Genomic DNA, 25,598 nt, shown 5'->3' on the forward strand with positions numbered 1-25,598 from the left:
ATGACTTGCAATCAGAAGCAACGTGGCCTGAAAACAATGGAGCCACATCCTTAAGATGCTAAAAGAATATAGATGGAGAGCAGGATGACACCTGACAGGGGAGGTTAGAGGGTGGAAGGATTCAGCAAAAAGGAAAAAGGACTCATGGACATGGACAATAGTGCTCTGATTGCAGGGGAGAGGCAGACATAAGGACACTAAATAGTAATGAAAAAATAATAAAATAAAATCAATGAAAAAAGATACTAAAAGAAAAGTGTCAAATCAGACTTCTATGTTCAATGAAAATAGAAGGTAATTAGAAAATCCCTCAAAATTTGGAAAGTAAATGATACTTCTATTTTTTCATTCTTCTAGCTTTATTTTTCCATTACCATTTAGTCCTCTTATAACCTCCTCCCTCCAGCAATCCACACTGTGGATTGTCCATGTCCATGAGTCCTTTTTTCATTTTGCTCAACCTTCCACCCTCTCACTACACCCCCCCCCACTAGCTGTCATCCTGCTCTTTATCTATTAGTCTGTCCTCATTTTTCTTGTTAGTTCCATTTGCTCTTCAGATTCCACACATGAGTGAAATCATATGGTATTTGTCTTTCTCTGGTTTATTTCACTTAGCATAATTTTCTCCAGGTCCATCTATACCGTCACAAAGAGTAAAACTCTCTTCTATTTACAGTCGAGTAGTATTCCATTGTGTAAATGCCCCATATTTGTTTTACTTACTCATTTACTGATGGACACTTGGGCTGCTTCCCTATCTTGGTGATTGTGAATAACACTGCAAAGAACATAGTGGTGCTTATGTTCTTTTGAATTAGTGTTTTGTGTTCCTTTGGATATATTTCCAGAAGTGAGATTGTTGAGTCAAAAAACAGATACATTTTTATTTTTTTTGAGCTATCTCTGTAGTGTTTTCTACAGTGGCTGTACCAGTCAGCATTCCCATTAATAGTGCAAAAATGTCCCTCTTTCTCTACATCCTTTCAGCATTTGCTTTTTGTTGATTTATTGATGATAGCCATCCTGACACATGTGAAACGATATCTCATTGTGCTTTTAATTGGCATTTCCCTGATGATTAGTGATGTTGAGAATCTTTTCATATGTCTATTGGCCATCTGTATGTCCTCTTTGGAGAAGTGTCTATTCAGGTCCTTTGCCTGTTTTTTAACTGGGTTGTTTGTTTGTTTGTTTGTTTGTTTGGTGTTGAGTTTTGTAAGTTATTTATAAAATTTAGATACTAATCGTGTTAGTGAATATGTTCTCCCATTCTGTGGGCTGTCTTTTTATTTTGTTGATAATTTCTTTTGTTGTACAAAACCTCTTTAATTTGATGTAGTCCAATTTGTTTATTTCTCTTTTGTTTCCCTTGTCTGGAGAGATATATCTGATAAAATATTATGATGAGCAATGTCCAAGATTTTGCTGCCTATGTTTTCATCTTTGATTTTTCTGGCTTCAGGCCTAACATTTAAGTCTTTTATCCATTTTGAATATATTCTTGTGTGTGATGTAAGAAGGTGGTCTACCTTCATTTTCTGTACATATCCGTCCACTTTTCTTAATACCATTTACTGAATAAAGTATCTCTAGCCCATTGTATGTGCTTGCTCCCTCTGTTGAATATCAATATACTATAAAGTTTTGGGGTTATTTCTTGGCTTTTTATTCTGTCCCATTGACCCATGTGTCTGTTTTTCTACCAGTACCATGCTGTTTTGATTACTATGACCTTATACTGCAGTTTGATATTAGGTAGCATGATGCCTCCAATTTTGTTCTTCTTTCTTAGGATCACTGTTGCTATGTGGGGCTTATTATGGTTCCATATACATTTTTCAAATATTTGTTCTAGCTCTGTGAAATATGTCATTGGAATCTTGACAGAAATTGCTTTGAATATATAGGTTACTTTGCATGGTATGGACATTTTAATGATGTTAATTCTTCCTATCCATGAACTCGGTGTGTGCTTCTATTTATTTTGTATATTCAATTTCTTTCTTCAGTGTCTTACAACTTTCTGAGTACAGGTCTTTTATATACTCGGTTAGGTTTATTCCTAGGTATTTTATTCTTTTTGAAGCAATTGTGATTGAGATTGTTTTCTTAATTTCCCTTTCTGTTAGTCCATTATTGACATATAAAGTTGCATCTAATATCTGGATATTAATTTTGTATCCTGCTATTTTCCTGAATTTATTTATTTGTTCTACTAGATTCTTGGTGGAATTTTTAGGGCTCTCTATGTCAAGTATCATGTCATCTCCAAATAATGACAGTTTTACTTCTTCCTTTCCAATCTGAATGGCTTTTATTTCTTCTTCTTGTCTGATCGCTGTGGCTAGGACTTCCAGTATTGTGTTGAATAAGAGAGCCAGTATTGTGGCTAGGACTTCCAGTATTGTTTAAATGAATAAGAGGTGAAAGCAGACATCCCTTTCTTGTTCCTGATATTAAGGAGAGAATGCTTGTGGTTTTCCCACTGACTATGATACTGGCCATGGGTTTGTCATATATGTCCTTTATTATGTTTAGGTATGTTCCCTCCATTCCCATTTTGCTAAGGATTTTTATCATTAATGGGTGCTGGGTTTATGAAATGCTATTTCTGCATCTAGATATGATCACATGGTTTTTATCCTTCAGTTTATTTATATGGTGTATCAGATTTATTGATTTATGAGTGTTGTACCAACCTTGCATTTCCAGAATAAATCCCAGTTGATCCCGGTGTATGACTTTTTTTGAGTGCGCTGCTGTATTCGGTTTGCTAATATTTTGTTGAGGATTTTAGCATCTATGTTCATCAGGGATATTGGCCTATAATTTTTTTCTTTGTGGTGTCTTTACATGGTTTTGAAATTAAGATAATGCTGGTCTTGTAAAATGAGTTTTGGAGTTCCCTCCTCTTAAATTTTATGAAATAGTTTGAGAAGGAAAGGTGTTAGCTTTTCTCTGAATGTCTCATAAAATTCACCTGTGAAGCCATCTGGCCCAGGCGTTTTGTTTTTTAGGAGTTTTTTGATGATGGCTTTAATTTCATTAGGTGTAATCTGTCTATTCAGATTCTCTGATTCTCCTTGACTTAGTTTCTGAAGATTGTATGTTTCTAGGAATTTATCAATTTTGCCTAGATTGTACAGTGTGTTGGCATATAGTTGTTCATAATATATTACATTTCTTTGTATATCCTTAGTGTCAGTTATTTATCCTCTTTCATTTCTGAGTTTATTTATTTGGGTCCTCTTTCTTTTTTTCTTGATGAGTCTGGTTAAAAATTTGTCAGTCTTGTTTATGTTTTCAAAGAACCAGATCTTGGAATCACTCCTCTTTTGTATCAATTTTTTAGACTCTCATTTATTTTTGCTCTGATCTAATTATTACCTTCCTTCTAATCACTCTGGGCTTTGTTTGTTGTTTTTTTCATGTTCCTCTAAATGTGACATTAGATTGGTTATTTGAGCTCGCTCTTCCTTCCTTCCTTCCTTCCTTCCTTCCTTCCTTCCTTCCTTCCTTCCTTCCTTCCTTCCCTCCTTCCTTTCTTTCCTTTCTTTCCTTTCTTTCTTTCTTTGTTGAGATAGGCCTGTAATGCTATGAATTTCCCCATTAGGATCACTTTCCCAGTGTCCCAAAAATTTTGGATTGTTTTGCTCCCATTTTCATTACTTTTCAAGGTATCTTTTGATTTTTTCCTTGATCTTATTCTTGATTCATTTAATGTTTAAAAACATGTTATTTAGCTTCCATGTCTTTGCATATTTTTTTCAGTGTTCTTCTTGTGATTGATTTCTGGCTTCATGGCATTGTTGTCAGAGAACATGCTTGATATAATTTCAATCTTAAATTTATTGAGATGTATTTTTTATATCCTAACATATTTTTCTATCCTAGAAAATGTTCCACGTGCACTTGAAAAGTATATATATTGTGCTTTGTAATTAAATGCTCTGAAGGTATCAGTTAAATCCATTTGATCTGGTTTGTCATTTAAGGCTGCTGTCTCCTTGTTGATTTTCTGCCTGGAAGATCTATCCATTGAAGTCAATGGGGTGTTAAAATCTCAGACTATGACTGTTTTTTCTGTTGATCTTCCCTTTATGTCCATCCAGATATATTCACATATTTAGGCGCTCCTATATTGGATACATAACTGTTGACTTGGGTTATATCCTATTGTTGGATTGTTCCCTTTATCATTATGAAGTATCCTTCTTTGTCTCTTACTATAACCTTTGTTTTAAAGTCTATTTTGTTGTTATAAGTACTGTCACCCCAGTTTTTTTTCCATTCAGATGAAATATCTTTTTCTATCCCTTTATTTTAAGTCTATGTGTATTTTTTGATCTGAGATGGGTGTCTTGGAGGCAGCATATACATGGGTCTTGTTTTCTTATCCATTCAGCTGCCCTATGTCTTTTGGTTGGAGCATTTAAGGCATTTACATTTAAGGTGATTATTGATAGATACGTATTTAGTGCCATTTTATTGTTAGATTATTTCTATCTGGTTTTTTTTTCATTTCTCCTCCTCTCCTCCTCCTCCACCTTCTTCTCCTCCTTCCTCCTCCTCCTCTTCTTCTTCTCCTCTTTCTTCTCCTTCTTCCCCTTCTCCTTTTCCTTCTTCTCCTTTTCCTTCTCCTTCTTCTCCTTTTCCTTCTTCTTCTTTTTCTCCTCCTCCTCCTCTTTTTCCTCCTCTTCCTCCTCCTCCTCCTTCTTGCAGGCCCTTTAACATTTGTTTCAGTACTGATGTGGTGCTCACAAACTCCATTAGCTTTTTCTTATCTGGGAAGGTCCTAATTTCTCTTTCAATTGTAAATGATAGACCTGTTGGGTAAAGTAGCCTTGGTTGTACGTCCTTACTTTTCATTACCTTAAATATTTCTTGCTACTCCCCTTTGGACTGAAATGTTTTTGATGAGAAATAAGATGACAGTCTAAATGGTGCTGTCTTGTGGGTAACTACCAGCTTATTTCTTGCAGCTTTTAGTATTCTGTCCTTGTCATTATTAAGCCTTGTCATTTAATTATGATGTGTCTTGGTATGGACCTTTTTGGGTCCAACTTGTTTGGGACTCTCAGCTTCCTGGACTTTTGTGTCTTTTCCCTTCACTAGATTAAGGAAGTTTTCAGTCATTATTTTTTCAAATAGGTATTGCTTATTCTCTTCTCCTTCTAGTAGTTCCATGGTGAAAAATTAAGAGTATTTCTCTTCATTTATTTAGCCTTTTAAATTTCTCTTTTTCTGCTCTGTCTGGGTGTTTTGTTCTACCTTGTCTTCCAAATCACTGATTTCATCCTCTGCTTTAACTAACTTGTTTATTCTTCCAGTGTATTGTTTATTTCAGATATTGCATTCTTTACTTCTGACTGGTCCCTTTTTATGGGTTCCATGTCTTTTTTCATGCTGTTCAGTACCCTTATAATATAACTGTAAGCTCTCTGATAAATTGCTTGCTTCCTTTTCATCTATTTCTTCTCCTGGAGAATTCTCTTCTTTCATTTGGGGTCTGTTTCTTTGTCTTCCCATTTTGGCTACTTCTTTGTATTTTCCAACTTAATTGTTAAATTGATTAGTGATATAGCTTCAAGCCATAATGAGCAGCCTCACTTAAGCACCACAGGGTGGGGCAGAGTAATTCCTCTGGGTGGGGCTATGGCTTCCCCTCAGTCTGATATCACTCAGAGAGGAGTGCTCTGCCTGAGAAAGATGGCTTCTGCAATATGGGGAATGACTCAGCACAGGGATCCTGGTGGCTGTTCTTTCAGTTTTCACCCAGACACCAATCCCAAGCTCTCCTCAAGCATCTGTAGTCCACTCTGCCCTTCTTCTGCCAGAGCCCAGTATAAGTGACTGCAAACAAGATCTTGTGCATTGGCCCTTCAAGAGGCTCTCTGTATCTCTAGTTGTCTCTCCTGGCAGATAGAAACCCTGGGTTTTCACAGCTGGATGTTATTTGGGTTCTTTTCACTGTTCTAGTGCTGTAAGCTCCAGGGACTAGCTTGCAGTTTAGACCCCACACTTCTCATGTATACCTCCAGACTGCTGAAATATTCCTCCAGAAGCTGCAGTTTTTAGTTTTGTTGCCTGACCCAGGCTTTCTTTTGATTGTTAGAGTGCTTTTGGTACTGTCTGTGACCATAAAACTTAACACACACAAGGGTTACTTGTATGACTTTAGCCTTAAAAGAAGACTCTTATGATCAATTGAGTTTAAAAAATTGACATAAGGTGTTTTAGTGCATAGAGATTTGGAAAACAGTGAACCAAAAATAAAAATAAATAAATTGAAATAAAAATATTGGCTGACTGTTCTGTGTCCTCTCAGGGTCTCTTTACCTTTGTCAGTAAATTAGGACAATGGTTTTGGAGAAAGTGCTCTAACATTCCAAGTTCAAATGAAGTATTTACATCCATATTTGATTTTCTGACCTAAGTAATAAATGACACTATAAATATAGAATTTCTTCAAATTTAATAGATAATTTTTCTTCTCTTTATGGGCCTCACAGTACAAACTCTTATGAATGAACACTTTAGTTTCCCAAAGATGATTGAAATCTTCATATTTTAAACTTCGGATCAATTGTTCTCTGCAAAAAAAATGTTAAAGACTGCAGTCTTATCATGTTTTCCTCCAATTTTCATTAAGTTTTCAAAATCCTTATTATGAATAGACTTTTTCTCTCTTGGGGCCTTTTAATTTTTAGTCACTTGTTGTCTCAAATGCTGATCATATTTCTGAGAAATTACTTTATGTAAAAGATGTAGCAAGATAGAGTTGCCACATACCTTTTTATCTTCTCTGTGAAATTATTTGGAACTAAAGTTGTGATGGTGACAAGGTTGCTTCTAATAGGTTCTGTTGCCATGGAAGCAGGCTATTGAAAAGAGCAAAACCCATGCTTCCAAGTTTTTGCATGTTTATATTCATACTTACAGATATACAAATCTTAGTTTTTGGTGGCAAAATGTATATAATGATACTTGCTGACCATGCAGCACTTTTCAAAAACAAAAGTTATAGATGCTAATATCACAGAGCTGAGTTGATCATACTCAGTCAGGATTCTTTCACACAATAACTTCATGTAAAGTAAATTTAAAAAATATTTAGGAGCCAAGGGGAAGTTATCATTCAGGATCTGAAATGAAAGAAAGGAAAAAAAAAGGAGGGAAGAAAGGAAAGATGGAAGGAAGAAAGAAAGAAAATAGAGCCAACTATTCACCAAGCTCACATATTAAATATGTATGTGAGCTTATAATGATTAAGTCAATGTCTATCAAGTTTTCTTTTTGTGTTGCCATTGCTTAACCTAGTGCATTATACATAATATTACAATTTATTTGTTGAGTGAATGAAGACATAGGTATAATAAATACTAATGTTAGTAGCAAAGAGATTGATCAACAATGGTGTGGAGTATCCAAGGGAGAAAGTGGTAGTCTTCAGAGTGTCATGTAAATGAAACCAGCTTGACTCAGCTAGCTCCTACTATAAGCAGAAGAGAAGTGCTTGGGGAACTGACTCATTGCAGGAATTATAGTAGAACACACAGTGCACAGTTCTACTGGACGACTCTGGACCTGGTTCAGGCAAACAGTGAACTTAATAGGAGGCTAAAATGGAGCAGTACAACCTCCTACCATATGGGTAGCCCCTAGGGCTACTGGAAGTCCAGACAGCCAGTCACAGATAATCTGACAACTATTAACAAAATGTGTACCATAGCATCCCTGGCTGGCGTAGCTCAGTGGATTGAGCACGGGCTGCGAACCAAAGTGTCGCAGGTTTGATCCCAGTCAGGGTACATGCCTGGGTTGCAGGCCGTGACCCCTAGCAACCGCACATTGATGTTTCTCTCTCTCTATCTCCCTTCCTTCCCTCTCTAAAAATAAATAAATAAAATTTTAAAAAAATACATAAATAAAATACCTTTAAAAAGGTACCATAGGAAGGGTATATGCTGTTGTAAAAGAATTTCTACACAAATGTACAGATGTCTTTTCCTAGCTATTGTAGAGTTGTTTAAAGGATTGGTTTTTGACATACTCACTCTTCTCCAGAACACAGATGTGTTTTAATGGGTGTATCAAAAAGGGGCATAATCTCTTTAAAATTTTTTAACATTTATTTTAAAGTAATTTTAGACAAAGTTGGGAAAATAGTGGAGAATTTCTTTCTAACCTTTGCATGGCTCCCACTAATGTTAACACCTTATATAACCATAGCACAATGATACAAACCAGGAAAGTGACATCAGTACAGTAGTGTTAACTAACATAAACACCTTCAGATTTCCTTGTTTTTTTCACCAACATCCTTTCTCTGTTCTAGTATCTATTCCAGGATCCTACATTGCATTTAGTTTTTATGTCTCCTTAGTCTTTTCCAGTTCGAAGTTACAACCTTTTAACAGGAAATTTTTACTTTTCATCAGAATGGTATGTTAAAAGTTAGATTTCAACTTCTATTATTGGTGTTCCCAGAGTCATCCTCAACTTTCAGAGCACAGCCAAGAAAAGGAAATAAGAGGATGTTTAACTGGGAAGAAGACTTACAACTCTTTTTCCTATAACACAGATTCTTTGATAGTCACTTTGCATTGCTCTGCTTTATAGTTCTACAGAATTGTTAGAGACATTTCAAAACCACAGAACAACTTATGTATTAACCAGTTATAACAAGTATGAATGAGAGTAGATGAAAGTAGACGAGCAAAGAAGAAATCAGGTGGGCTTTATTCAATAGGATATTCTACTGATGAGAACTGTATATAGTCTAGTAAATAACCTAGTAACAATAAACAAGTAAATATTCTAAAAAAAAAGAATAGACATGACAAATACCATCAAAAGGACAGAGTCTAAGACAGGGCTCATGAGCTCCAGGGCTAGACAGGCATCATAAATAAGTGGAGTGGATACAAGGAACAGGACGTGTGAATACAAAAAGTACAGTGTGTGATGAAAGTAGCAAGTGCCATCTTGGCTCAAAGTCAGGAATGAAATGAAGGTATCAGCTCCATTTAGAATTTACAACCAGAATGTGAGCCATTTGCAAGATCCTCAAATGCTTTATTCAAGAGAGCTTTCTTCCCCCCAAAAAATTTTATGTAAAAATTCTTATTTTTAAGTGTTAGTAACTAATTGGACCATGTGTGCCAATTTAAGAGCCTATCTGAAATTCCCTCAAGGCCCTTTCTCAGTCAATCAGAGGATATTCTCTAAATTGTGAAGAGGATAAGAAAGGATAAAAACCTGAAGTTTGATCAGTCTTCTCTTGCTTTCACTTCTCCCTGCCATAGAATCAAAGATGAGTTTGAGAAGGTGCTAGTCCATTGCTGTTGAGTGGTCCTTTCTGATCCAGATCTAACTCGGGCCACACACAGCTGTCTCACCAAGTTCGAACATTGCAGCTCTCATCACCACACTCAGCTATTGTTCTCCAGTGCCCAGAAGCCACACTAGACTGAAAACATCCAGCAGAGCTTCCAGTGTCATCTAGAAGCTGTTCCCATGACAGTTTTCTTGACAAAATTTTTGCTGTTTTATGGATCTCTAGTTTTGGGGGTCAGAATCCTTCCTTTCCTTGGGTATTTTACTTTACTCGATTCTTTCATCTGTCTGATCTCTACCAATAAGACTCAACTCGGTATTTTGAGAAGTAGGGACAAGAGGTACTGGAGCTTCCTTTTTTTCTCTCCCAGGAAGATCTACTAAGGCAGTTTTGTTAAAACAGTAAATAAACAAACAAATAAATGGGCTGGTTACAACTTCTTGGAGAATGAAGGATGCAGGTCACATTACATTTGCATAATATTACATCTATGTAATGCTACAGATAAGAATCATAAAACTAATATTCTCTTTCTGCATTTGCCATTAACTCATTTGTAAAAAAAATTTCTAAGATCTCTTCTTGTTCTATAATTCTATGATTCAAAATAACTTTCATACTTGGAAAATAGTAACAACGCAAAATTTAAGAGCTATAACTTTAAACTCAAAAAGATAGATAAATGTTAGAGGTTATCTAGCTATTGTATTTTTGCTATTTCTGTATTTATTTTCTTTGAAAACCTTTTGCTTTCTTCTCCAAAACCCTCATATGAGATAAAAGCTCAGAAAAACATTAAAGTACAAATGAACTGGAGATGGGGCACTAGCATAGGGGAGATTTCAATAAGTTGTTGAAAGCTGCAAATTGGGTGGATAAATGGTAACTGAATTAGTTGAGCTCCATCTAAGTGCTTATAGTTGGGGTCCTACTGATGTGAGCTAATCACCATGTAGAACCTATAAGAGATTCATCAATTGAAGGCTCCAGGTATTATAGGGAATAACCAGAGACACTTTCTCATATCTCAGCAGATGAGAGTTTTATTCAGGACTAGGGAATATATGGCATTTAAGAGTTCAGGGGTGAGGTATGAGGACAAAAACATCATATTTAGTGAAAGTCTTCATGCTGAACTGTGGCAGCCTTAGTCACCTCCTTTATTCCTAGAATTTTGTATAGAAAACTCTCAGTGACCTAGAGAAGATACTCTGAAGCACTAAAATTTGATATTCTTCTTATGAAAAGTGCCTAATATAATGAAAACCCATATCCTTGCATAACATCATAAACATTCAGAATAGCAATAAAGAAGAAAATTCCTAAAGTCTTCCTGAAGGTAAAACAGGTTATGAAAAAAAGATCAAGAATAAGAGTGGCATTAGACACCTCAAAAACTACCTTTACAGTTAAAGAAAGAGTAATTCCCACTCAACTAAGTATGAGGACAAAGATATTTTCACACTTTCAGGATCTCAAAAAGTGATCACCCATTTATCTTTGTTTTCCCCAGGAATCATTTGGAGGATATGTTCCACTAACATGAGGAAGTAAACCAAGAAAAGGGAAGAGGTGGAATCCTAATGAAAGGGAAAGCATTGTGAAGGGAATTATCAGCATGATGGCTGTGCACCAGATCTTAAGAGCAGCCAGTCTGTATTGGAGCAAGAGAATGATAGATTCTCTGAAGTAACAGAAAATTTGGGAAAATTTTTGCTAGGTCTGTTTGAATTTTGGAATGAAATTAGAGTTTGGCACATAACAGAACAATTCAAAAAACAAAAAAAGTATTAACTAGGGAAAAAAATCATATGAAACATCAATGTAAAGTGTAGTATACATGTCAACAAACATTATTTACATAGTCACAATATTGTGAACTCCGACTACCGATTTAACCAAACAATTATAATACAAATATATTGGAAAGTAGGGGCTGGGGTGGCATATGTCTGAGATTACTACATCTTCAAACATCTCAAGTACTATTTGATTTTAAAACTATGAATGGATTTCCATAATAAAATAGAAATTAATTATAAATGGATATATCCATACTTTATATTGAGTTTCCATAAATTTTCTTGAAAAGATCTTTTTAGAACTGCTCAACACTGATCCAACTGTAAGAGCAAGTGAAAAGTAGCTATATATTTTAATATATTGTAGGTCAATTTCAAACTTTTAAAAGTATTCATTTTAGATCCAACTCCATCTTGTTTAGATCAATATTCTTTAGCCATTTCAGTGACTATTAAAACAACTAAAGTTCCATGAGTCCTTGGTGACAGGAAATCTTATCCTATATAAATTTGGAAAACAGATAATTTGATGAATAAGGGTTCACTCTAAGCAGAATCAGAGTTACATATCACATTTTTATTATCTGAGCACCAGTTTTATATCTTTTCACAATCACATTAAATTGCTTGCTCTTTCTTCTAACCCTTTGTTCTCCAGACATCTTGTCATGCTCTCTGAATAGAATGTCTTTCCCACTATTTGTCTCTCGATCCACATTTGTGCCTCTATCAAACATCCATTTAAAGTAAGTTTTCTTCATCAAGTCCACTTGAATAGTTCTACTCCACACTGATCATTCCATTATGCCATTTCTCTGAGCGCTGATGTTTTGTGTTACATTAATTTGTACCTGTTTTCATGTCATCTTTGCATGTGTTGTTATATCTTTTCATCTGGATTGTGTTCTCCTATTATATTGTAAATTCCTTGAGAATGAGGACAATGTGTAACTTCATTTGCATATCTCCATGACATCCAGCAGAGAATGCCACTTGAAGGCAGCACTCATTAAATCACATTTTCACTGACAAAATCATGTCTGGCTTTGGAAAATATGGATTATAAAGTACTCAATATAGTTGTTATAGATATTTTCTCTTTAAAAGTCTTCAGGAAATATATATTGAATACATGTTTCAAAAAACTTACAACCCAGTGTACTGAAATATAAATTTCAGATGGCATGCAACAAAATAGCATTGATTGATAACATAAATCTAAAAATTAGAAAAATAAAATTAATCCCTTCATTCCAGTAATATCTTTTTCCCTTAAAAAATTATCAGCCTGATTTTATATTTTTATGTAAAAACATATGTTAAGAATGATAGAATTTATATCAGACTTTGGCTTTTTATAGTATCCAGAATATATATATAACCTCTTTAGCTTGTTTTTTTAAAAATAACTTTGTCTCAATTTCCTTTCTTAAAATCTTATAAAATTGCAACAAATATTCTGTCCCAGAATTCTGCTTCTTTCCCTAAACATAAAATCTTAAAACATAAAAACTGGAAGAGTTCATTAAGTTCTAACAATTTCTAAATGCACCAAGCAACAAAATCAGGAAAGAATTTATAAAACCAAATATGTGAGGCCCTATTTGCAGCAGTTATCACATAGGAGGTAGGGCCTAGAAATTGGTTTTAATGAGCACCCTGCCATTTCCTGATGTATTGGCAAATCAATGATTTAGTCTGGTTTCTTTGTTAAACATATAAATGAAGACATTATAGATGTGTATGTGTGTGTGTGTGTGCATGCTGTACATGTCATGCTGCTCTTCAGATCTAGAACTTTAATTACTAACACCTCCCTGTCCCCCAGCCCCTATTCCTGTGTACCCCTTGGGCATTTTCACCTTCATGGCTTTGCCCAGGTCTTGTCCACACTCTTTACCACTTGGAAAATCCTCTCTCTCACCAATTCAGTCTTTGTGGTGCATATCTATCATGATGCCACTCCAGATCTCACATTCATACAGTCCTATTTCCTCACTGAACTCTTTGTTGAACCATTCATCTGACACTATGTCAGGTACCACTGGCATGAAGATGTTTCATGGATAATGCTAACTCTACTCTGGTTTGGGTTTTCACCAAACCTATTAGAAATTCTACCACTGGGAAAAATTCTACAACTGGGAAAAATTCTATCACTGGGAAAATATGTCTTATTAATCCTTACTTATTTGGGGAAGTTATTTAAATTATTGAAAAACCATATCAATGATCTGTATAGTCTGAAATTATCATGATACCTCAGTTCTTAGAAAAGTGATTCTCAAACTTTAATATATAAATTAGTCACCTGCATTGGAATCTCTTAGCTTGGTCCTATAAATTTTAATATACACATATTGTGTTGTTACATACCTTCTGATTTCATTTTACCTCTCATTAAATTCTAAATCTCACAAAGCATTTTATCTTCTCCACATCCCCCAAGCATTTATGTGTCATATATAAAATGTGATTAATAAACACTTGAACTGAATAATTAAATTTATCAAAGATTACTATCTTTCTGATCTTAAAATCTTTTATTAAAGAGCCTTAAAGAAAAACTTGGATTGCAAAAATCTGAAATTCACCATAGAAAATCCTTACTCTTCTTTTTTTTGTTATTTTTTTAAATTATATTTTGTTGATTATGCTATTGCAGTTGTCCTGATTTTCCCCCCTTTGCTCCTCTCCACCCAGCACCTCCCATTCCCTCAGGCAATCCCCTCATCATTGTTCATGTCTATGGGTCATGCGTATAAATTCTCTGACTATTCCATTTCCTATACTGTACTTGACATGCCCATGGATATTCTGTAGCTACCTATTTGTACTTCTTAATCCCCTCACCTCTTCATTCACTGCTCTACACACACTCCCTCTGGCAACTATCAAAATGCTCTCCATATCCATGAGTTTCTCTCTGCTCTTGTTTGCTTAGTTTGTTTTTTGAGATTCAGTTGTTGATAGATATGCATGTTTTTTTGCCACTTTATTGTTCATAGTTTTGATCTTTTTCTTTTTCTTAAGGAAGTCCCTTCAACATTTCATATAATTATGGTTTGGTGATGATGAACTCATGCAGTTTTTTCTTGTCTGGGAAGCACTTTATCTGCCTTCTGATTCTAAATGATATCTTTGCTGGGTAGAGCAATTTTGGCTGTAGGTCTGTGCTTTCTGTGACTGAATATTTCTTACCAATCCCTTCTAGACTGCAAAGTTTCTTTTGAGAAAACAGCTGACAGTCTTATGGGAACTCTTACATAGGTAACTGTCTCCTTTTCTCTTGGTGCTTGTAAGATTATCTTTTTATCTTTAATTTTTGGCAGTTTAATTATGATGTGTCTTGGTGTTGTCCTCTTTGGGTCCAACTTGATTGAGACTCTGTGCTTCCTGGGCTTGCATGTCTATTTCCTTCACCAGTTAGGGAAGTTTTTTAATTATTTTTTTCAAACAGATTTCCAATTACTTGCTCTTTCTTTTCTCCCTCTGGCACCCCTGTGATGCTAATATTGGAACACTTGAAGTAGTCTCAGAGCTGATTATTTTATTCTCATTTTCTGGATAATTTTTTCTTCTTGTTACTCTGATTGGTTGTTTTTTGCTTCCTTATGTTCCAAATCATTGATTTGTTTCTTGGCTCCATTCACTGTTCCCCTGAAAATTGTTCTTTACTTCAAGTAGTGTATCCTTCATTTCTGACTGGGTCTTTTTTATGCTGTTGAGGTCCTTGCTAAATTCCCTGAGCATCCTGGTAACCAGTGTTTTGAACTCTACATCTCATAGATTGCTTATCTCCATCTTGTTTAGTTCTTTTTCTGGAGTTTTTTTCTGTTCTTTCATTTGGGCCATGTTTCTTTGTCTCCTCATTTTGACAGACTCCCTGTGTTTCTTACTCTTCTGTTTATGCCAAGAATTAAAGGTAATGAAAAGGTAAAAGATGTTATTCTCAGAAAGGAAACTCCACAACATGTAAAGAATGGGTTTTCTTTTGCTACCATCAACTAGTTACATGATACTTGCAAATTAAATTACCCTTTTTAGAAACAAAATCGTCAGCAGTGAATTTTGAAATTTAGGAATAATAGTCACCCATGAAGGATTAGTAACTGTTAGGATAAATGTTCTTGTCCCAAATGGCTTTAGAATATAACTAAATATCAGAGAGGCCTATTCCTCAAGGAAGAATTTTGTCAGAATCAGTTGTAGAGGACATTTTTCTTATTATCATGTTGCTAATCAACTTGCATCTCTTGTATACACACCTAAATATCATGTGTGAGTGAGGTTTAATGTATAACTAAAGTAATAAATTACGCGTTCTATCTGACAAGAGTGCAGAGTTTTACCTATTGTAGTAGGTAGTAGAAGACACTCAATGGACTTCAGACCCTCATTCCTATGTGATGCCTTGCAGTAAACATTTCTGGAGATTCCAGACTTTTTCAGCTCTCCAGAGCTCATTTAGACTAGTGACCAGCATAGTTTTTACCAAGAATTTCTTCTTTTTGATTAAGATGTAATGTTTCATTCGCTACAATCACAAACATTACTCTTCTCAGTTCATGAATGTATGTCTATATCCATCTAACTTAATTAATTTATGGTTATCTTTCATATCATCTGAAATGCATATAGAAAAAAAATCCCCAAAAGTTACAATTGTATAAGTTTTTGAAAATTTTGCTTTGATTCTTCATTAAAATAGGATGACATTGATTTTGTTTGCAAATTTTGCTATATCAAAAGACATTTATTTACCAACTTACTTGAGAAATATTTTCCTTGCTTATAATTATTTATTAGTTACTCTGGACAGTATCTCTCTATATAGGTTGGTATTGTTAACTTCATTTTGTGGTTACTGCATTTAATCTATTTTATTCTTATCTCTGGTCTCAAGTTTAGGGCAATATACATCCTGGCAAAAGAGTAAAAATTTCCCACACTTCTGTAGTATGACCCGAGCCTTTTGTTCCAAATTTGACAAGAGCACTCTCCTCTGAACTACACTATCTCCATGGGTGCTTATTTCTACAGGTTTTCTAGGTGTGAAGTTATAGGCCATATTTATTACCTCCAGTAAACACTGGCATTAGGTTGTGATCGAAAGTGTCCCAAGTGGGATTTTATCCTTAGCATTCAGTGAAGAGGGGAGTCCTTGTATGCATGCCTGGCTTTATCTGAGACTTTCAATCTTGTGTCTTCCCTGTTCCTGTTTTCTTTTATCATCTGACAAAAAAATTCTCATTTGTTTCTAAAGGAATTTGATCTCAGCTGTAGGGAGGAGAAAAAGAAGGGAAAATAGAGAACTTGAGGGGAAACATGGAAGAAGGTTCAGAGCACAGACTGCAAACACATGGCCTGAGTAGTATCAGGTCTGCCATTAATAGCTGTGTATCTTGGAAAAGTTACTTTCCCTTATCATGCCTCAGTTTCTTCATCTATAAAATGGCCATAAAACCATAATTCTCCTAATAGAGTTGTTTGTAGGATTAAATTAATTACTATTTGTAAAACACTTAGAAAGATGCCTATAATAGATAGTAATATATAAATAGACAACAGGTGTTCTGGTGATTGAAATAGACAATGGAGATATAATCTATTACAGTTTTAGGACTTTACATGTTCTTAAAAATTTGAATTATTTTAGTATACAAATTCACGTAGAAAAATCAAGGCCCCTATATTTCATACACTTTTTTGTTGTTTTAGACTACTTAGACAGTGGAAGAGCAAACATCATGGGTAATTTTTGTATGTTGTAAAGGTTACTACATGAGGCAAACACTTTTTGATCACCAAGTCCATCTTGTAAATATGGAAATAATATGGAAATAAATAAATATATAAATAATACTTGTTATTTCCTTTAGGAATCTTTTGCATAATTCAACAAGATTCTTTGCATAGAAATTCCTGTAAACAAGTCACTAACAGTTTGCTAATGAGTGAGTCATTATGTATATCAGTGGGTTTTCCTACACAAGGAGAATAACCTTTTCCAAAATCTCTCCTTTTTCTCTTATGTGTGGCAAGGCCTGAAACCTTCATACAAGCATTTAAACAGCATTCTTTCCTTTAGACATTTTGCACCAATTGACAGTAGATTTCCAAACCAGTAAATTTCTGGGAAAGTACTTTATGAGTAAAAATACTATGTCAGTAACAAAAGCCACAGAGAGTGTATCAGATTTAGGCAACTTACTTCAACTTCTGATTGCCATAACATATCTGATTAGGTGGGGAGGAGAAAACCCTACATTTAAACTGAAATCTTCAATAAAAACATTCCAGAAAAGCAAAAAATCTTAGGAAAAAATTTTATTTTATTTTTTAAATCATTTTGTATTGTTATTCTACTACAGTTATCCCAATTCCCCACCTTCTTTGCCCTCCTGTGCCCATCCAACTGTCCACTCCCTCAGATAATTCCCATGCTATTGTCCATGTCCAGCGGTCATTCATAAATGTTCTTTGTCTAGTCTCTTTCCCTTCTTTCCACCATTATGCCCTACCTCCTCTCCTCTGATCACGTTCACTCTGTTCCATGTTTCCATGCCTATGGTTCTATCATGATCATTAATTTATTTTGTTCATTAGGTTCCTCTTACAAGTGAGATTGTGTGATATTTGTCTTTCTCTGACTGGCTTACTTCACTTAGCATGATATTCTCCAGTTCCATCCATGCTGTTGCAAAAGGTAGTTCTTTCTTTCTTCTGTGTAGTATTCCATTGTGTGAATGTACCACAGTTTTTTGATCCATTCATTTACTGATGGGCTTTTAGGCTGTTTCCAGCACTTGGTTATTGTAAATAGTGTTGCTCTGACAATTGAGGTGCATAGGTTCTTTTGAATTGGTGATTTGGGATTCTTAGGGTATATTCCCAGCAGTGGAATCACTGGGTCAAAAAGCAGATTCATTTTTAGTTTGTTAAGGAAATTCCATACTGTTCTCCACAGTGGCTGCACCAGTCTTCATTCCCACCAACAGTGAACTAGGGTTCCATTTTCTCTGCATCCTTGTCAGCACTTTTTTTTGTTGATTTATTAATGATGGTCATTCTGACAGGTATGAGGTGATATTTCGTTGTGGTTTTAATTTGTGTTTCTCTGATGGTTGAGCATGTTTTCATATGTCTATGGTCTATCAGTATGTCCTCCTTAGAGAAGTGTCTATTCAGATCCTTTGACCATTTTTTAATGGATTGTTTGTCTTCCTGGAATTGAATCATATGAGTTCTTTATGTATTTTGGAGATCAAACCCTTGTTTGATGTATCATTAACAAATATGTTCTCCCATAAAGTCGGTCCCTTTTTTATTTTGATGATGGTTTCTTTAGATATGCAGAAGCTTTTTATTTTGATGTAGTCCCATTTGTTTACTTTTTCCTTTACTTCCCTTGTCCTAAGAGCTATATTGGCAAAAATATTGCTACGTGGGATATCTGAAATTTTCCTGTCTATGTTTTCCTCAAGGACATTTATGGTGTCCTGACTTATATTTAAGTCTTTTAACAATTTTGAATTTATTCTGGTTGGTGGTATTCTCCAATCCAGTTCTCCCAACAATATTTATTAAAGAAGCCTATCTTTACTCCACTGTTGCTTGTGCCTCCTTTGTCAAATATTAATTGATCATAGAGACTTTGGTTTATTTCTGGATTCTCCATTCTGTTCCACTGCTCTATCTGTTTCTTCTTATACCAGTACCAGACTATTTTGATGACAGTAGCCTTGCAGTGTAGTTTGATATCAGGTATTATGATCCTTGCTACTTTGTTCTTCTTTCACAAGATTGCTGAGGCTATTCAGGATCTTTTTTGGTTTCATATAAATTTTGGAAATATTTGTTCCATATCCATAAAATATGCCATTGGATTTTAGGAGGGATTGCATTGAATCTATGGATTGCTTTGGCTAGTATGGACATTTTAATGATGTTAATTCTTCCAATCCATGAATGCCATATATGCTTACAATTATTTGTATCTTCCTTAATTTCTTTCTTCAGTGTTCTATAGCTTTCTAAGCACAGATTTTCACCTACTCAGATAAATTTATTGCTAGGTACTTTATTTTTCTTGTTGCTGTGGTAAATGGGTTTATTTCCCTTATTTCTCTTTCTGATAGTTCATTGTTGGTGTACAAAAATGCCATCAATTTTGGAACATTGACCTTGTACCCAACTAAATGATAGGAAAGTCTAATTGATAGCATTGCTGGATAGAGTAATCTTGGATGTAGGTTCTTGACTTTCATCACTTTGAATACTTCTTTTCAGCCCCTTATTGTCTGAAAGGTTTCTTTTGAGAAATCAGCTAATAGTCTTATGGGAACTCCTTTGTAGGTAACTGTTTCCTTTTCTCATCCTGCTTTTAAGATGGTCTTCTTATTTTTAATTTTGATTAATGTAAGAATGATGTGCCTTGGTGTGTTCCTCCTTGGGTCCAACTTCTTTGGGACTCTCTGAGCTTCCTGGACTTCCTGGAAGTCTATGGAAGTTTTCCTTCATTATTTTTTCAAGTAAGTTCTCAACTTCTTGCTCTTTCTCTTCTTCTGGCACCCTTATGATTCAGATGTTGGAATGTTTAAAGTTATCTCAGAGTTTCCTAAGCCTCTCCTCATTGTTTTGAATTCTTATTTCTTCATTCTGTTCTGGCTGAATGTTTATTTCTTCCTTCTGGTCCAAGCTGTTGATGTGAGTCCCAGTTTCCTTCCCATTACTTTGGATCCCTGTGCTTCTTTCTTTATTCCACTTTGCATAATCTTCACTTTTTCCTCTGTTTTGTGAACATACTCAACCATTTCTGTGAGCATGCTGATTACCAGTGTTTTGAACTCTGCATCTGATAGGTTGGCTATGTCTTCATCTCTTAGTTGTAGGTTTTTTCTGGAGCTTTGATCTGTTCTTTCATTTGGGCCAAGCTCCAGAAAAAATACAACTCAGTGATGAAGGAATAGCCAACCTGTCAAATGCACAGTTCAAAACAGGTGATCAGGATGCTCACAGAACTGGTAATCAGATTGCTCACAGAATTGGTTGAATATAGTCACAAATTAGATGAAAAATTGAAGGTTATGCTAAGTGCAATAAAGGAAAATGTACAAGGAACCAATAGTGAAGGGAAGGAAACCAGGACTCAAATCAATGATTTGGACCAGAAGAAAGAAATGAGCATTCAACCAGAATGGAATCAAGAAACAAGAATGGAGAAAGTGAGGAGAGGCTTGGGAACCTCCAGGACATCTTTAAATGTTCCAACATCTGAATCATGAAGGTGCCAGAAGGAGAAGAAGAAGAGCAAGAAATTGTAAACTTATTTGAGCAGATAATGAAGGAGAACTTCCCCAATCTGGCAAATGAAATAGACTTCCAGGAAGTCCAGGAATCTCAGAGAGTCCCAGAGAGGTTGGACCCAGGAAGGAACACACTGAGGCACATCTTAATTACATTACCCAAGAGTAAAGATAAGGAGAGAATCTTGAAAGCAGCAAGAGACAAGGAGATAGTTACCTACAAAAGAGTGCCCGTAAGACTATCAGCTGATTTCTCAAAAGAAACCTTTCAGGCAAGAAGGGGCTAGAAAGAAGTATTCAAAGTCATGAAAGACAAGGACCTACATCCAAGATTTCTCTATCCAGCAACGTTTTCATCTGGAATGAAGGGCAGCTAAAATGCTTCTCAGATAAGGTCAAGTTAAATGAGTTCATCATTACCAAGCCCTTATTATATGAAATGTTAAAGAGACTTATCTAAGAAAATGAAGATTAAAACTATGAACAGTAAAATGACAACAAACTCAAAGTTATTAACAACTACACCTAAAACAAAAACAAAAATTAACTAAGCAAACAACTGGAACAGGAACAGAATCACAGAAATGGAGATCACATGAAGGGTTATCAGTGAGTGGGAGGGGGAAAGATGGGGAAAGGTACAGAGAACAAGCAGCATAAATAGTAGGTAGAAAATAGACAGCGGGGAGGTTAAGAATAGTATAGGAAATGTAGAAGCCAAAGAACTTATATGTATGACCATGGACATGAACTAAAGTGGGGAATGTGGGTGGGAGGGGGTGTGCAGGGTGGAGAGGATCAAAGAGGGGAAAATGGGACAACTCTAATAGCACAATCAGTAAAATATATTTTTAAAAAAGAAGTATAAATAGGTAGTTACAGAATAGCCATTGGATGTAAAGTGCAGTAGAGAAAATGGAGTAACCAGAAATGGAGTGCAGTTTGGGTTATATGCATGACCCATGGTGGGGGCATTGCCTGAGGGAGAGGGAGTTGCTGGGTGGAGTGGGTCAAAAGGGGAAAATTCAGGAAACTGTAAGAGCATAATCAATAAAATATAATTTATTTTCCTGAAAAAAATCCATACCTCCATGAAAATGCATGTCTTTAATAAATATACTATGAAATATCAATATATTTCTTTAATCAAAATGGTATAATCTAGTGTCCCAGGTTCGATTCCCAGCCAGGGTACATGCCTGGGTTGCAGGCCATAACCCCCAGCAACCGCACATTGATGTCTCTCTCTCTCTCTTTCTCTCTCTCTCTCTATCTCCCTACCTTCCCTCTCTAAAAATAAATAAATAAAAAATCTTTAAAAAAAATTAAAAAAAAAAAATGGTATAATCTTAGCTTGATGAGAGTGGTTTTCCCCAAACTGAAAATATATTAATTACAACTGTGAAGATAATTTGCTATTCTATTTAATTACCTGTCTCACAAAACTAAATATTATCAGAGTGTGAAAACTATTCAGAGGAAAGTCATCTTTGTTGATGTAAGATTTAACTGCTGAAATATTTAAGAACCCAAATCACTAGGCATGGTTTATACCCTAAACTACAGATGCTTTCTGTGCCATACCCTGCAGCAACTTTGAGGTATTCCATATGGCCAGCAGAACTATGAACAAGCACATGCGAAAAAATTGTGGGATGAAGTAAAACTGAAAAATTCAGACAATTGATTTATGTGTGATAAGTGCCACTCAAGGAGTTTTATGACATTATTTCAATTAAATAATTATATGGTAAGTTTTAATTCCAGCTCTAAAAATTATTGAATGATTGTAAATGGTTCAAATAAAGCATTTTATGTCATGATATATATATGTTACTGCAATTAAAAATCCTACATAATTATCAGTTAAACAGTGAATCAGATTTGAAATAAAGATTAGACTAAGGCTATTGCCTTCTCACCCAAGCCTGTTGCAGCAGAGGCCTCAAAGTAACCACCATTCTTGAAAGAGAAGGAGAGGTATTGAGATGAAAGAGTAAGGAAATACAGTAGGCTTGAAAACCGTGTCTCTCAAAGAACACAGGTAATGGTCACTGGCACAGGAAACTGATGGGAAGCAAATAGATCAAGGTGTTTGAAGAAACTGTATTATCAAAGATAACTTGGTCTGGTCTAGAAAATCCTGTTTCTATAAAACAACCTTGGACTTCCTTCCCTCAGCTTTATTGAGGAATAATTGACATATCAAAGTTGTATATATTTAAGGCATACAATTTGATGTTTTGATGTAGGTATACATTGTAAACTAATCATCACAATCATGCTAATTAACATATTTATCACCTCACTTTCTGATCATTTTCTTTTCTTTTATGTGGTGAGACTACTTAAAGGTTACCCTCTTAGCAAATGGATCTCCTGTTGCAGTTAGTTGTGATGTTTCTTATTCTCTTTCAGTTGGGGTAGCTCCCCAATCTGTCCTTAATTTCATGACCATGACATTTTTGGAGATTACAGGTCAAATAGCTTACACGATGTTCTCTTATCTGTGTCTGCTGTTCCCTGTGATTAGATTTGGGTAATTCATCTATGTAGAAATATCACAAAAAAGATGTTGTGGTCTTCTCATTGCATCCTATCAAGTGGTACGTTATATTGATTTATTTCCTTATTGGTGGGGTTAACTTTGATCACCTGATTAAGATAGTGCCTATAAGGCTTCTCTGTAAAGTTACATCTTTACCCTCTGTAATTAAAAAGTATTTTGTTGTGAGTTACTTTGAGTTAATGTAAATACTCTGCTCCTCATTAAATTAAAATATTTTCATTTATGTATTATTTCATTATGGACTCATGGATTTGTTTTTTTCAATTATTTATTTTGTTGCTAAAATTGTGCCAGATTTTGCCAGCATTATGTGCCTTTGAGTTGGCTTCTGTGTCATGGTGAAATGACATCACTGTTAAAGAATTTTTAGCACAACAAGATGTTTTAGGTTCGTTTTCCATTTTCTTGGCTCCAGCTTTGGAATCAGCCATTCTTCCAAAGAGGTTTGGCTCCTTATTGAGAAGTATTTAAAAAGCAGGATCTGGGCCCCAGGTGTCTGAATTATTGTTTGAGGCTTGCATCTCCCGGACTTTCTCAGTGTCCAGAGCTAGAGAACACACACACACACACACACACACACGGACACACTCACATCTATATTTACTCGTATTTCAAAATTAACCTTATAGCTTCAATGCCATGATTTTATTTCCATATTTCTGATTTCATATAACACCACAGGGTTTGATCTAGTTTTCTCCCTTTCTAAATACTTAATTCTCATATCTAATGGTGAGAAACCTGGTTCCCATAATTTTCAATATATTTATTTGAACAATCTTCCAGTACGTGACCAAGCTTATGTTGCTGCTGTTTTCCCCCACGCCACATGAGTGAGCTCCTGTCTGGGCTATCACAAATCCTCTTCCTTCTCCTCATCCTATCCCCACAGTGCTTCCACCATGGATATGTATCTTCCTCAGCCCCAATTAATGGATTTTGGATTAAATTGTTTAAGAAGGAAAGAAAGACAGAGAAAAGGGAAGGGAATGGGAGGGGAAGAAATGGGAAAGAGAGGGAGGAGGGTTAACAGTGGGAAAGAAAAAACAGGAAAGGGAAAGAAGCTGAATATTATCAGTTCTTTACAGCCTCATGATTGTTTGGCCAGCTGGACACTGCCCAGAGAGGCCATATAAAACTATTGAAAAGCTGAAACTCTGGTGGGGAAGAAGAATTCCTTCTTATTCCTTGTCTTTCACCCTTTTGGGGCATTAATTCCCTGTGTTTCTGGTTGCATCACCTGGTTTCTGCAAGGCACCCACTAGGGAAGCTACAGGGCAATGTGTAGCAGTAGTGGTCTCTCCATTAGGGCACCCTGCATCTCATTCTGAAGCAGTGGCAATATTAACACTAGCAAATGGTCTCAATGACATACAAGCCGCTGCTGTGGGCATTCTGATGGGAACCTAGAGGAATTATTAAACTGACCTTGTACAGTCCATCTTTCCTGAGAGGAAAAATGGCAAGTCAAACTGTTCAAGCTAGTGGCCAGTTGTATTTTTCAAGAATTAAACAAATCAAGGTATAGTTCTTTTCTTGTTGTTTGTCCCAGAGCTGTAATTATTACCAATATCTTATTTCTGCATTACATATACTAGATTCCTCTCTTTTCAGATTGCACTTCAAGAGCCTGAATTGTTCACAGTGATGTGACACAGACCTCCATCCTTGAATAGTTTGAGCCCTTGGTTACCAGTTCTTAAGGACCAGGGTGTCTGTTATTGTCCTTTTACAGTTATCTAATCAGGGACTATGATGACATCTCATATGCCTCCTCTTGATTCCTCAGGGACATCAAGGCTGGTTACTACAGTCTCTGCCTGTTGGTTTTCCAGCATGAGGACTCTGCTATTGCTCACTTGCAGCAGCCACTGAGTGTGGAAATTTCAAGAGAAACCATGGTAAATCCTAAGTCTACATTTCAGTTTCACAGACTTGTGTATTCTAACTATTGTTGGCACCACATCATTTATCAGCCATTGGTTCATTGCATACATGCATCCCAGAAGTCAGAGTCCAAATCCTATGAGCTATGATCCTTAAGATGTCACCTTATCTGAGTCTTCAACTGCCATTCTTTCATTTTATAGAGTTGGCTCATAAAAACTGACCTGTGTGCTTTCCTTTTCTTTTCCTCTTTTGCTTGCTTGATACAACTGATGTGGCAACTTTAGAAGCTATATGTTAAGTCTGGTGTAGCCACATGATGAAAGGAACTGAAACACCATATGAAAGAAGTCAGTTACCAATCAGGAATATTCATTTTGGATTCCATATGAGCAAAAAATAAATTTTTAGTGTTCTGTAGTCATTGTACATTTTGGGCATTATTAGTTAAATCATTTAATTCTACTAGTAATGCAGTATTTCACTAAGGCCAGATCTCTGAGCTAAACTTCCACCTTTACAGAAAATCAAATTAATAATTACATGGAAATTAAGCCACAGTGTGCTTTAGTTGATACTTACCTGGTCTCTGATTATTTAAAACTAATGTCAAGTTTTCAGTGTTAAAATATGAAATGGTAGGTCCAGTAATGAGTATGATATTAATAGTTTTAATCATGTTGTCTGTT

Source organism: Phyllostomus discolor, chromosome 1 (assembly GCF_004126475.2).
Source record: "Phyllostomus discolor isolate MPI-MPIP mPhyDis1 chromosome 1, mPhyDis1.pri.v3, whole genome shotgun sequence".
Classification (NCBI taxonomy): domain Eukaryota; kingdom Metazoa; phylum Chordata; class Mammalia; order Chiroptera; family Phyllostomidae; genus Phyllostomus; species Phyllostomus discolor.